This window comes from Canis lupus, chromosome 9 (genome assembly GCF_048164855.1).
Source record: "Canis lupus baileyi chromosome 9, mCanLup2.hap1, whole genome shotgun sequence".
NCBI lineage: Eukaryota > Metazoa > Chordata > Mammalia > Carnivora > Canidae > Canis > Canis lupus.
In genome coordinates, this window is record NC_132846.1 from 22,985,008 (window position 1) to 23,000,008 (window position 15,001).

A 15,001-nucleotide genomic window follows, 5' to 3' on the forward strand; every position below is an offset into this window, starting at 1 on the left:
GCACTTTTTGTAGGAACCAGGTCATACTCTAGGCCATGTTCATTCCATTCCTCTCTCCAGTTGAAGTCCTATTCTGTCTCAGCTTTTCTCATCTCAGTGAATTTCAAATCTTGTAGGTGCTCAGCTAAAAACTTGAGGGTCTATCAATCTACAAATCTTGTCTGCTGTACTTCAACTTATGTACTGAGCCTATAAATCTACCACCAATAGTCTCATCGAACCCACAGTCATGTTTCTCCTGGACTCTTCCTTCGTTTTGGTCTCACTGTACCTACCTTTGCTCTCCTAGTCTCTTCTTCCACAAGAAGCAAGTGTAACAATTCCTTAAAATCCCAAGGAGACCTAGGAATAAACCTCACCAAAGATGTAAAGGATCTATACCCTCAAAACTATAGAACACTTCTGAAAGAAATTGAGGAAGACACAAAGAGATGGAAAAATATTCCATGCTCATGGATTGGCAGAATTAATATTGTGAAAATGTCAATGTTACCCAGGGCAATATACACGTTTAATGCAATCCCTATCAAAATACCATGGACTTTCTTCAGAGAGTTAGAACAAATTATTTTAAGATTTGTGTGGAATCAGAAAAGACCCCGAATAGCCAGGGGAATTTTAAAAAAGAAAACCATATCTGGGGGCATCACAATGCCAGATTTCAGGTTGTATTACAAAGCTGTGGTCATCAAGACAGTGTGGTACTGGCACAAAAACAGACACATAGATCAGTGGAACAGAATAGAGAATCCAGAAGTGGACCCTGAACTTTATGGGCAACTAATATTCGATAAAGGAGGAAAGACTATCCATTGGAAGAAAGACAGTCTCTTCAATAAATGGTGCTGGGAAAATTGGACATCCACATGCAGAAGAATGAAACTAGACCACTCTCTTTCACCATACACAAAGATAAACTCAAAATGGATGAAAGATCTAAATGTGAGACAAGATTCCATCAAAATCCTAGAGAAGAACACAGGCAACACCCTTTTTGAACTCGGCCATAGTAACTTCTTGCAAGATACATCCACGAAGGCAAAAGAAACAAAAGCAAAAATGAACTCTTGGGACTTCATCAAGATAAGAAGCTTTTGCACAGCAAAGGATACAGTCAACAAAACTCAAAGACAACCTACAGAATGGGAGAAGATATTTGCAAATGACATATCAGATAAAGGGCTAGTTTCCAAGATCTATAAAGAACTTATTAAACTCAACACCAAAGAAACAAACAATCCAATCATGAAATGGGCAAAAGACATGAACAGAAATCTCACAGAGGAAGACATAGACATGGCCAACATGCATATGAGAAAATGCTCTGCATCACTTGCCATCAGGGAAATACAAATCAAAACTAAAATGAGATACCACCTCACACCAGTGAGAATGGGGAAAATTAACAAGGCAGGAAACAACAAATGTTGGAGAGGATGCGGAGAAAAGGGAACCCTCTTACACTGTTGGTGGGAATGTGAACTGGTGCAGCCACTCTGGAAAACTGTGTGGAGGTTCCTCAAAGAGTTAAAAATATACCTGCCCTACGACCCAGCAATTGCACTGTTGGGGATTTACCCCAAAGATACAAATGCAATGAAACGCCGGGACACCTGCACCCCGATGTTTCTAGCAGCAATGGCCACGATAGCCAAACTGTGGAAGGAGCCTCGGTGTCCAACGAAAGATGAATGGATAAAGAAGATGTGGTTTATGTATACAATGGAATATTACTCAGCTATTAGAAATGACAAATACCCACCATTTGCTTCAACGTGGATGGAACTGGAGGGTATTATGCTGAGTGAAGTAAGTCAGTCGGAGAAGGACAAACATATGTTCTCATTCATTTGGGGAATATAAATAATAGTGAAAGGGAAAAGAAGGGAAGGGGGAAGAAATGTGTGGGAAATATCAGAAAGGGAGACAGAACGTAAAGACTGCTAACTCTGGGAAACGAACTAGGGGTGGTAGAAGGGGAGGAGGGCGGGGGGTGGGAGTGAATGGGTGACGGGCACTGGGTGTTATTCTGTATGTTAGTAAATTGAACAACAATAAAAAAAAAAAATCCCAAGGAGGATCATTTTATTGTTCCACATAAAACTCTAGTGGTTTCTCTTCCTGATTCAGAATAAAATCCAAAAAATTCCTACTATGGCTTCAGGAGGTCTGGGACTTTCCCCAAGATCTCTCTCATCCAATCATCAACCGATCCAGCCACATGTGCCTTTTTGCCTTTCTTTAAGGATGTCAAACACATGCCTATCTTTGGGCCTTTGCACTCATTTGCTGGTCTCTCTTAAAAACAAAACAAAACAAAAACCAAAAGACAAAACCCTCTTCTCCATATGATAACCACTTGACTGCTTTCACATTATTTGGGCTCTACTCAAAGATCACCTCTTGAGAGAGGTCTTGCACAATAACTGTATCTAAAATAGTGATCCCATTTACTCTTAATGTCTTTATCTTGCTTTATTCTTTTTAAAAACATTTATTACCGCCTGTAGTGCTATGTATTTATCCATTACTTATTTCTTATTACTAGAATTTCAGTGCTATAAAAGTAGAGATTATGTCTATTTTTTACTTCATTGGTATATATTCAGGAACTAAGACAGGGTATGGTGCATAGTGAGTAGTTTACAAATAATTACAAGTAATTACAAATAAATTACAAAGGATTTGTTACTTTAATTCTTTCAAAACCCTATGATATAGGTAGTATTCCCCTTTGTACTAAGAGGAGATTGCTCAAAGATATATTAAATGGTCTTACTACAGTAGTAGCTAAAAGATATATAACCAGATATATACCCAGGCTTCAGAATCTACATTTTTAATGATCATTTTATGCTCCTTTTCCAGGAAAGGACTTCGAACAGGAGGTACAAATGAGCAGAAGTTGCATTGGTGAGTAGTAAGAGATAAGGTTTGATAACCTGTATTTTTCATACTACGACATAACAAAATCCCCATATTTAAATCTCTTATTTATAGACATGCCTGACCCAGGGACTATCGGAATTTTATCACAGCCTGAATTTCTAAATTTAAAAAGATATTAAAGATAATTAGTGCTGAGGTTTTAAATGTTATATATTTTATTATTTTATTACAATAGAATAAAATAAATATCTTGAACTTATTTTTAATCAAAAAACAAAACTAGTATTGAAATGCTATTTGAAAATGTTGCAATTTCCCAAAGAAAAAAAGTTGGAGGGCAGCCCGGGTGGCTCAGTGGTTTAGCGCCGCCTTCAGCCCAGGATGTGATCCTGGGGACCTGGGACCGAGTCCAGGTCAGGCTCCCTGCATGGAGCCTGCTTCTCTCTTCTGCCAGTGTCTCTGCCTCTCTCTCTCTCCCTCCGTGTCTCTCATGAATAAATAAATAAAATTTAAAAACATTTTTGGAAATATCATTTAGTAACTACTACTTGCTGACGGCTATAGTTTGGAAGTGCACATATAAGAAAATGTGTTCATTTCCAGAGCAAGGATCAAATACTTCAGAATGATGTTAATCAGCTTGGTGAATTCTGGGGCTGTAATCTCCACTTCCATGTAACATCATAATCATCTTTAAATATTTAGTACTGAACAACATTCATAAATTACTTTTACTCAGCTTACTTTAGCTGAGATATACCATCTGAAACATGCAGGTGGTGTATCAATGAAAATTTAATTTTTTAACTCCAAACCATGTGTTTAAAATAATAAACATTTAGAAAACTTAAAATATCCTCAGCTACATCAATAACTATTTACAAAGTATTTCTTGTCAATGTCTTAAATTTATGAAATATGACAATTTAATTAAACGCCTTCACTTTTTGTCCTGGTCTCATGTTCTGCATGCTTACATAGGCTCCAAAGTCCATAATTTCTTACACTGATGGGGCTTTAAGAGCCATTCTCCACTCACCAAATTTCATCAATAAGTAATCTTTTTAAAAAAAATTATTTCAAGACAGTGAGATTTGTCTTTATATACATGATAAATTTCCCTGGAGATTTTTTTTTGTTTTACTCTTATTTGTAACTCCAACAACACCAACTTCAGTAATTCATGATTCATTCAAAACTTAAATGTATGAATATTAGCTTTTCTTAACTTCCATTATATGAGGAAAATGAGACTTAAAGTCACAAGGCAAACATCCAATTCAAAACCCAGAAAGAGAGGAGAATCCAGACAGTATATAAGCTGAGATCTGCTTACTGAGAGCAGAAACTTCTGGAAAAGTAAACTGGATGGAGTTGGAACACTTAAATAGTAAATTTGGCAAATTGCTAGAGACTCACTATGGACTAGCATATAAGTGAGAACCTAGAAGCCACTATCAAAGGGGTCCCAATACCTAAGTTGATTTTATCTTCAGGAATCCCATCAGATTCTCTTTAGTAAAGAACAACAACAACAACAAAAATCCCCTTGTGAATGAGGCAGTGGGAGAGGAAGAGTAACCATCATGATATATAATCACACAAAAGTCTACCCTCTGGTGGGAAAGACTTTATCCTACATGAGGTAAGGGCATTTCTCAGACCTCAGCATCTTCCAGTCTTCTTTATCAACTAATAGGGTGGCAATAGGAAAGCTAATAAACTTTCATGAAGGTCAGAGACACAGACCTATTTAAGCACTCTTCTAATCACACATGTACAAAATGCTTTCTCTCTCCTGTACCTCTCCACAGTCACAACAAGGATCCAGTATAATAACAACAGATTATAGCAGAAAGAAGTGCAAAATGTAGACTAAGAGATCGTTTTTAGGGAAGTGCAAAGACATCAGGAGACTGAAATAAGGACCCTGGAAGATTCTGAAGACTTTGGAACCCATAACTACATCAAACACTAAATACAACCAACTCCTTACTAGATTAACCTGCATTCTCACAAGAAGGGCCTATTTAGCTCAGTTTCCATTACTCAACATGTGTGTAGTTTCAACAAAACATTATAAGACATACTCAACATAAAAAAAAAAATCTGAAGAGACAAAGTAAGTCATAGAACGAGACTAAGATGGGACAGATTTTTGGAATTATAACATATTAAAGATCGAATAACTATGATTAACATAGTAAGGTTTCTAATGGAAAAGTTGATAACATGTAAGAATTGATGAGTAATATAAGTAGAAACATGAAAATGCTAAGAAAAAAATGGAAAGGAAATACTAGAAATCAGCAACACTAGGGCAAAAATGAAGAATACATTTGATGAGCACATCAGTGGGTTGGACAAACCAGGAATAAGAATCAGTGAATAGGACAATGGTAACTTCCCAAAATGAAATGCAAATAGTAAACAATAATAAAAATGGAATAACCATCAAAATCCTAGAGGAGAAGACAGGCAACACCCTTTTTGAACTTGGCCACAGTAACATCTTGCAAGATACATCCATGAAGGCAAGGGAAACAAAAGCAAAAATGAACTATTGGGATGTCATCAAGATAAGAAGCTTTTTCACAGCAAAAGATAGTCAACAAAACCAAAAGACAACCTACAGAATGGGAGAAGATATTTACAAATGACCTATCAGATGAAGGGCTAGTTTCCAAGATCTATAAAGAACTTCTTAAACTCAACACCAAAGAAACAGACAATCCAATCATGAAATGGGCAAAAGACATGAAGAGAAATCTCACAGAGGAAGACATAGACATGGCCAACAAGCACATGAGAAAATGCTCTGCATCACTTGCCATCAGGGAAATACAAATCAAAACCACAATGAGATACCACCTCACACCAGTGATAATGGGGAAAATTAACAAGGCAGGAAAACGCAAATGTTGGAGAGAATGTGGAGAAAGGGGAACCCTCTTGCACTGTTGGTGGGAATGTGAACCGGTGCAGCCACTCTGAAAACTGTGTGGAGGTTCCTCAAAGAGTTAAAAATAGATCTGCCCTACGACCCAGCAATTGCATTGCTGGCAATTTACCCCAAAGATACAGATGCAATGAAAGCTGGGACACCTGCACCCCGATGTTTATAGCAGCAATGTCCACAATAGCCAAACTGTGGAAGGAGCCTCGAAAGGAGGTGTCCATTGAAAGATGAATGGATAAAGAAGATGTGTTCTATGTATACAATGGAATATTACTCAGCCATTAGAAACGACAAGTACCCACCATTTACTTCGACGTGGATGTAACTGGAGGGTATTATGCTGAGTGGAATAAGTCAATTGGAGGACAAACATTATATGGTCTCATTCATTTGGGGAATATAAAAAATAGTGACAGGGAATAAAGGGGAAAGGAGAAAAAATGAGTGGGAAATATCAGAAGGGGAGACAGAACATGAAAGACTCCTGACTCTGGGAAATGAACTAGGGGTGGCGGAAGGGGAGGTGGGCGGGGGTGGGGGTGACTGGGTGATGGGCACGGAGGGAGGCACTTGACAGGATGAGCACTGGGTGTTATTCTGTATGTTGGCAAATTGAACACCAATAAAAAATAAAATTACAAAAAATAAAAATTAAAAAAAATGAAATAGAACATGCAAGAACTATGAGAAAACTATAAAAGGTGAAATATAAACATAGCTGGCATACCAGAAGGAGAAGGAAAACATAACAGAGCTGAATAAATAATTGAAGTAAAAATGACCAAAATTTTTCTAAAGTTAGTGATGGACACTAAATCATATATCCAGGAAGCTCAAAAATTCTAAGCCAGATAACTACCCCAAAAATCTATACCTCTGCTTGTCATATTCAAATTGCAGAAAACCAAAAACAAAGAGTACTTGTTAACTTGTTTTGTTGTATTAAAACTCTGGGAAACGAACAAGGGGTTCGTTTCCCAGAAACGGAGAAAGGGAGGTGGGTGGGGGGTAGGGGTGACTGGGTGAGGGACGCTGAGGGGGACACTTGATGAGATGAGCACTGGGTATTATTCTGTATGTTGGCAAATTGAACACCAATAAAAAATAAATAAAAAAAAAACTCATTCTGATCTAAAATGCGGTTTTTAAAATGATTATTAGCAACAGAGTGCTTTCTTGAGATTAAATCTTACATGGAAGCCCAACATATAAAACAAAAGTATAAGAGAAAAGCAGAACTTGTTTCAGGGAAGTTTGTTTGGCATTGGAAGGATAACACAGAAAACCCTCATCTCCACATACCCCTAGGTTCCAAAACAACTCTGTCCAGTAAAAATATACTGTAAGCTACATGTGTATAATTTTAAATTTCCTAGGAGCCATCTTTTTAAAAAGTAAAAAGTTTAAGTGAAATTAATTTACAACATATAATATGTTAAAATATATATATGTATATATATGTATATTACAAGCATCAAACACCTGTACCAGACAAAAGGCACCTCTGCGCAACACACCAGGATCCCTGAAAGATCCTGGGATCTTTCACAGGGGAGGCTGTGGATCAAGGGAAGTGTCAGCAGAGCTAACAGCAGTAGAGGTAGCAGTACCAGAAAACACAGTGGCACGTCTGACAGTGAGCCAGCACGATTTTTTTGCAGAGGAGGTAGAGGGTGAAGGCAGTGAGTAGAAGAGTCTAATCAACTGGTACAGGCTGAAGCTGTAGGGACCAGCTGCTTTCTCTGAGAAGAGAGGTATGACCAGAAAGATGGAAAAGAAAGAAAAATAGGCAAAGAGAATTAAAGGAAAATGTCTCATTCTGTCTGCCCTGGGAGGGGAGAGGACTCCCCAAGGACCTCTGAGATTCCCTCCCACACACTTGAAGGATACCCCTACTGTTCTATGGGTATACTCAAAGCCCCAAATGCTAAGTATACTTCCCACCCACCGCCTTTATTTATTTATTTAGTATGTATGTATGTATGTATTTGTTTGTTTGTTTGTTTATAATTCAAGCACTCCCAACTTTGGCAGGGAATCAGCACTGGTTAAGGGAAACCAAAAACTTGTGCTATTACTCCATCTTCTGGAAATCAAGAGGAAGGCTCCTAACTACCAACCTGTTGAATTTAAGAATCAAAGAAAACAAAACCTTGCCTAAATAAGAAAGGTGTTAGCTACTTTAAATATGGTGGCAGAGGCACTTTTCATCAAGTACTTGAAAAATCATGGTAATACTGTATCACAAAAAGAAACAGGCAATTTTCCAACAACTGAACCCAAATTATGGAATATTGGAATCCAGAAAGTTCTAAAGTGCCATGGAATACAGCTTAAAAACTACTAGCCTGCTCAAAATACTTCTCAAAACCATCATTCAAGAAGCTAGTGCCTTGCTTACTATGAAGCATTCTTCTTAGTATTTGACACGTGGGTGTCCTGATAAAATCATGTTCCTAAACCTATAAGGTAGAGTTTCAGACCACAGACCTAGTTAAATCCACTGACATAATAATATTCTGTGAAGGATCTGGGAATCCTGCAAGGAAGCCAAAACTTCCCTGGCAATGCTCCCTTTTTAGCATGCATATTGCTTTCAAAATGTCAACATAACACCACTCTGAGATTTGTTCATCTCACAGATGGCAAAGTAAGCTCCTTAAATTAATCAGCCTAACCTGGAAGATATAATAAGTATGAAATAGATTAGGCAGGAGTTATTCCCCAAAGGCTTGTCAATCCACCAACTTTTAAAGCAAAGCTGATCACTGCTCTAATAGTTGCAGGTAGTGGCTGAAGATAGGCAAATAATTCCCAGATGGACTATTGAAAGGAGGGAGTAAGACCTGAATCTGCAGAAGGATAAGCACAAAGTGAATTATAATTTCAAGCAGTGTAGCTTACTTGTGGGCAATAGAGGGTAGAGTAATATGAAGTGAAGCCATCAAATGAAATTAATGCTGTCCTAACGTAGGCTACTGTAGTTTGTGAACTGTGAAAAGTAATTCTTCAGGAGGCATTAAATCTTGGAAATGGTGGGAATCTTCTAAAAGGATCAGTTTCACTTGGAATTTTAACTAGTAAAATATCCTGAATATTGAACATTGACATCTTAGTAAAGGAATTGACAGGAGGAATTCAATATGGAACACTCCTCTTGCTCTCCTCATGTTTTCTGTCTTGGTCCTTCTGTAACTCTATAGAGTACAAATGAACACAGACATGGTGATGCAATTTGTTACATTTACACCACTTCCCCCAGCTGTCTTCCCATAAAGGACACTTGATCTCACTTGCTATACATAAGTTTATGAGTAATGTGAAAAGAAATTTTATTTAATGAAATTAGAAACAATCCTGAATACATATAAAAAGAACAAGAATAGGTTTCAAAAATCACATTGGATGGAATCTATGTGATTTCACATGCTCTTCTTAATTATAACTTTCTCTTAGCTAATTTGGACACCTATGCCAAATATAAAATCTATATTCTATCTTACCCTTATAGATACTTTTAAAATAATTACAGTTTTGATCATGTCACCTACTTCTCATAAAGAAATAAAAACCAAAAATATTAAATTCCCCACAAATCCTGAGCATTATAGTCAAAGCTCTTCACATTATGTTTTCAATCTTTCTTTCTAGATATATCTTTCATTCTAATCTATCAACCCAAGAGTTAAACTCAAAATATGTAATAACCACTATGGTAAATTCACTGACTGACAAAAATTGATACTAGGAAGCTTTGGTCTGAATCAGGATCTTTGAAATCTCTTCTGAAAAAAACAAGCAGGTTTTTGCTTTCATTATTAGATCCTGGAGAGGTCCACTGAATCCCAGACAACGTTCTGGGCTGAACAGACCACAGGAGCATACTTCACATGAAGAGCTAGGGCTGTGATTATTTATCAAGTAGAATCACAGTGTTTCAATATTTTAACACTCAGAATGCTGTATCCGTGTTTACCGGCTGAAAGTCAATCTGAAATGCACTCTGAATTATAAATTTCAGAGTTGTAATCATTCCTTATGCACAAGATCAAGCAAGTAAATACTTCTTAAACTGAGTATAATTTAAATATTCTGTAGACTTTTATACCTCTTAATGTTTGCTCATAAGATTTCTGTTAGATTACTCTTTAGTTTGTCTACCATCTAGATCAATCCATCTTCTGTAAAGCAGCTGCAGCACCAGCTCTACTCTTATGCCTTCCCAGAACTCTGTAGTGGGAATTAATGGCTGCTTTCTCAGGATAACAACAATTAAAGTATACTTCAAATGATGGCTACCACAATAATACTTTAATTATAGTTACTACTTCTAAACATACTTAGAGTTCCTGATTTATTTGCCTTGTAAATCCATAATGAGAGTTCAGCTGAGTGGTTTTCCATAGCAATGCCAAATAAATATTTTTTTTTAAGTCACAAATGCTGGATGAGTAACCATATTGAAAATTTATACCCATTTGAGAATGTAGCAAACAACTCTTTTATGTATATTAAACCCAATGAGTTTCTTCTCTTGGGATAAGATAAGCAATTGTGAGCACAAAGGAGGGAAATATAGAAAAAACTAAGGGCTGTACTTTTAAGGTGAGAGCTTTATGCTAATCCTAAACCTCATTTTTATACTTTTATATTTAAAACTCATATTGTTTTAATAATTCAGAGTGGTTTAATTTACTTTTAATAGTGAAATAAATACTACAATGACCTTTTTACAGGAAAGGAAAAGAAATGTAATTTGTTCCTATTGCAATACTGTGGGTTTTTTTCTTGACTTTCTGCTTAATGGGTCATCCAAGGGCAAGATAAAGTAACTTGAAATCAAACTTCATTAGGGCAGTGATGTCAACTTGCAAGAAAAGTGAAAGTCTCATTACACGTTCTTTTCAAGATGACCTTCTTGTAACCCCCATTTTGCTTTTATATTTTCACATATTTTATGCACAAAGATTCACTGAAAACTATAAAAGTCATAAAACTTTAGGGCAAAATTGTTCTTTCAGCTGCGTAAAGAGAACATGGCAAACTCACATCCATTCTAGGATTACTTTCCAACTCTCTTTCAAGATATTCACTACATCAAAGATCAGAACTCATTTTCAGACAAAGTCCATAACATGCAACATACATTTCCTGTTCCCTCCTGTATATCCTTAGCCACGTATTTATTTGCTTCTTAGACAGAATAAGGTAATTTGTTTAAAAGTGCTCTATCCTTCCTTTCTCATTGATTCTTCATTTGTTTCCAATGAGTTTCCCACCTCTTTTTCACAAATGTCTAAAGGAACTGTGAATAATGAACCATCTATTGTTACTTTTCCATTTTCTAGTTTTTGACTTTTCATTTCAATGTAATCCCTTCTACAATGACTATTACATAGCACCTGGTGGTTTCCTCTGGCACAGGCAACAGAAATGATTTACAGTGTTGTTTCTAACACCTACACCACCTGGTTTCCCTTAGGCTTATGATAAATAAATGGCCAAGAAAATTCTTTACCAAACCTTTGCCTCCCCCTTTCACCTCCAATACATACATTTACCAAATAAGGGAATAAATAATACTTGCCTCAAAAATCATCCACCATCTTATTTCTGTCGATCCTTTCCTTTTGGTATGGTGCACCATTACTAAAATAGTTGTGGTGCAAGTACATAAGCTAATGAGCCATTTCTAAAATCATTATACCTGTATTCTTTAGTTTTTAGTTCCTATGTTTACCAAAAGTTAATGAAATCACAACTTGTTTGGTATATTTGGGGGGCTCTTTTCACATACACTTAAGTTTCACATTTTCAACAGTGTAAAGTATTTTTATTTTATTTTCTCTGGGGTATTTAGAAAATTACGTGAGAACGTTGGTGAGAGAGTACACCTTATAATGGGTTTATGTTTGGAGAGCAGAGTAGGAACTAAAAGGCATTTTATGTTTAATGCATTTTTTTTTTTTTTTTTGCTGCAAGTTAAGCCTTTCTCCTCTTGTTTCTTAAGATGAAAATAATTTACATTATTCTCTAAAGGCATGTGCCAATGTGGAACACATTAAAAGTTTTTCTGGAACAGATATATTTTCTTCTGTATTCCATCTTCTATACTTTCTGCATACTTTATCCTGAAATGTGACAGAAGAATAAAATAAAAGAGACTCTAAAAATTATTTGTAACTAGTGAGTGCACTAAAACAAATGAACGCTTGCTAAATCTTGGTCTTGAGATGTCATGAACAAGCATAAAAATAATTTATATAGATGTGGCTATAATTACAGATTACAAATCTCAAAAAATTTACTAGCCCTGACTTCTCCTTAAAGCCAAATGTGATACATTATAAACTTTCTTCTAGCAAAGAACTAGAAATCTCAAAGTTTACCCTTGCTTAATCTTTCCAATGGTTTGTAATCCAAGTCAGAAAAAATAATTGTCATGAGTAACACAAATTATTTGCGCTGTAATTGAAACTTAGTTTCTGGTTCATTATTGAGATGGTAACAGTCACCATCCTCTCATAATACATTATTAGGTACTTAGACAAATGAAACTATCACCTGGGTCTGTTTGTTTTATTCTAGTAAACCCAGTGTTCACATTTTGGTGGCAATCCTCTGGATACTGTCTTTCATCTTTGGATTTCAAACTTTTTGACTACAAACTGACTCTGGAATAAAGGCAGATTGCTCTTTTAGAAGATTTGTGAGTGTTTTGTTTTGGTTTTGTATTTCTTTTAAGATCAATTAGCTGAAGATATCTTACCTACAGAAATGAGTTTACCTGTAAATATATTTTGATTGCTTTTTTTCCTCTTTTGTTCTTACCTTAACTCTAATATCCTATCCTATTACAGAAAATAATAAAAAGAGCATTTTTAAAAAAGTATCTTTTTCATTTTTCATGTAAGCAAAGAAAAGGAAAAATATTACCAAAAGATTATGATATTTCCTAAATACAGTTCTAGTCAAGACTTTTAGCTTTCAGGCAATGCCTAAGGCTCCAGATTCCCAATACTCAGAAACAAAGTATATCTGATCAGGACCTGAGAGACTGGTCTGGCTTACTTATACCCTGGATTAGCCTAGAGATAAACTTCGATGTTCCACTTCACTCTACAACAGACCTAGGTGCATTAATTATCTGTCTTATTTCCAAATAACCTAAGTTTCTCAATTTTCTCAGAGATTGAATAAAATCTCCTTGATCTGCTTTGCACTGAAACCAAATTCCTTATCCTATTCATCCCATGTCCAGTTTTCTAAAATGTACCTAAATTAGACATGTTTCCTGGAGAAGGACATAGCAAACCTAAGAGGCAGACTGTGTGTCTATCAGAACTAATAGCTCAATTGATATCCAAGTAAAAAGAATTTAGTTTCTTCCTAACACTACATTTATGGTGCAAGAATACAAAAACTCAGAATATGACTTTATGTCACCAAACACTTGAATTTTTAAAGATGAGAAAGGAAATTACCATTTTCACCTTCTTTCTAAATTGGAAATTCTAAAAACAAAAATATACCTCCTACCATTTAATAATTTTGTTTAAAAGTATATATCCCAGATTTATCTTTCAACAAACTGGAAAGAACGACACATCATCCATATTGGGCTCTATTTTTAGTCTTGATGACTTCTCATCTTTCAAGTGTTTCTTACTGCTTCTTGCTCCCCAGCAATTTCTTCACTTGGTAACACCCTGAGAAGGCCCAAACATTTTCCTATTTGACAGAGCAAGGTACCTTTGTCCTATAACCCTAGGGAATGTGTTATGTAAGTCAATGGATGTGACTTAATGTGATTTTATCCCAAATAACTAAAACAGAGAAAGTATATAACTATATAGATTTACTTATAGATTTATGGACTGCATAGTTCATTCAACAAACATGTATTGAGTCTGTTATCTACCAACATATACATATTACTGTATGTATATTCACAAAGAACATCAGGTTAGTAATATTACTATTGGACAGGATATTTTAGTGTAAAAGAATTCAGGACCCTTCAAAATGATTATAAACGTTAGTGCCTCCAAGATGCAGAATTTATGTAAAATGGCATAAATATGTATAATTTATAATTAAGAGGGAATTGTCCCTTATTATCTTGCAAATAAATGTAGAATTTTATGGTTAAAAGAAGCTTAGCTATTATTCACTTCAACAATTTAACACATGAAGACACGATGTAGAAAATGTAAATATTACACAATTATTGAAAGAATTGGATCTTATCTCAGTTCTGATTATTTTTCAAACTCCAGTTACTTTCTTAAAAATAAAAAATAATGCTTCCTCATAGGCTATTTTATATTTTATGCTATAGCTAACAATAATCGAAAAGTATTAACTATGAGAATTTTTTTCATGACTCTTAAAAGTATACAATGAATTTTATCACCATTACCCGGAGTGGTGGTGAGGAAAAAAACTTAAGCTAATATGGATCTCTAAGTGTAGTTCAATAATTGCATTTTATAACTTAAAAGTCATACTATCTTTATCACTTTAAATAAGGTCAAACCTTATATACTGCTTAAGTCTAAGCTGACTTTTTTGATACTGCTAACACAGGAGTTTTCAAAAGATGGTCTTTGAAATTACTTATTTCATAACCATTTTGAAAAACAGTTTAGGAGCTACTCTCCCTTACAACCAGAAGGACCTTTCCTCTGCCACAATCTCATCTTGTGGTCAGCTGAGAATTTTGCTCCACAATTAATTGTGCTAACATGGGCAGCAGAGAAGAATTACCATACTCTCTTATATTAGAAGGCACAAGTCACCGTAATGGAAAATATTTTCCTGTGCTCAGTAGTCTTTCTGCCAGTTGGGTCAATGAATTATTTCCATCCAGGTGAACTATCAGGAATCTTTAATAAACATAAACCTCCCTTGATTTCTCTCAAAATCAAATGATATATATTTGTTATTTAGAATTAATTTCCTCTAAAATTATGAAAAATATTATTAATGACATTTCATATCCAGCTGTCTTTACCTTTTGACACCACATAAACCGTCAAATCATCATGGAATTAGGTTCCTTATCTTTGAATAATTAAGCTCCTAATTTCACCCAATTAGTTTGTCTAAAGACTGAACTCTCAGAGTTAGGCACAAAATTCTGAAATTATC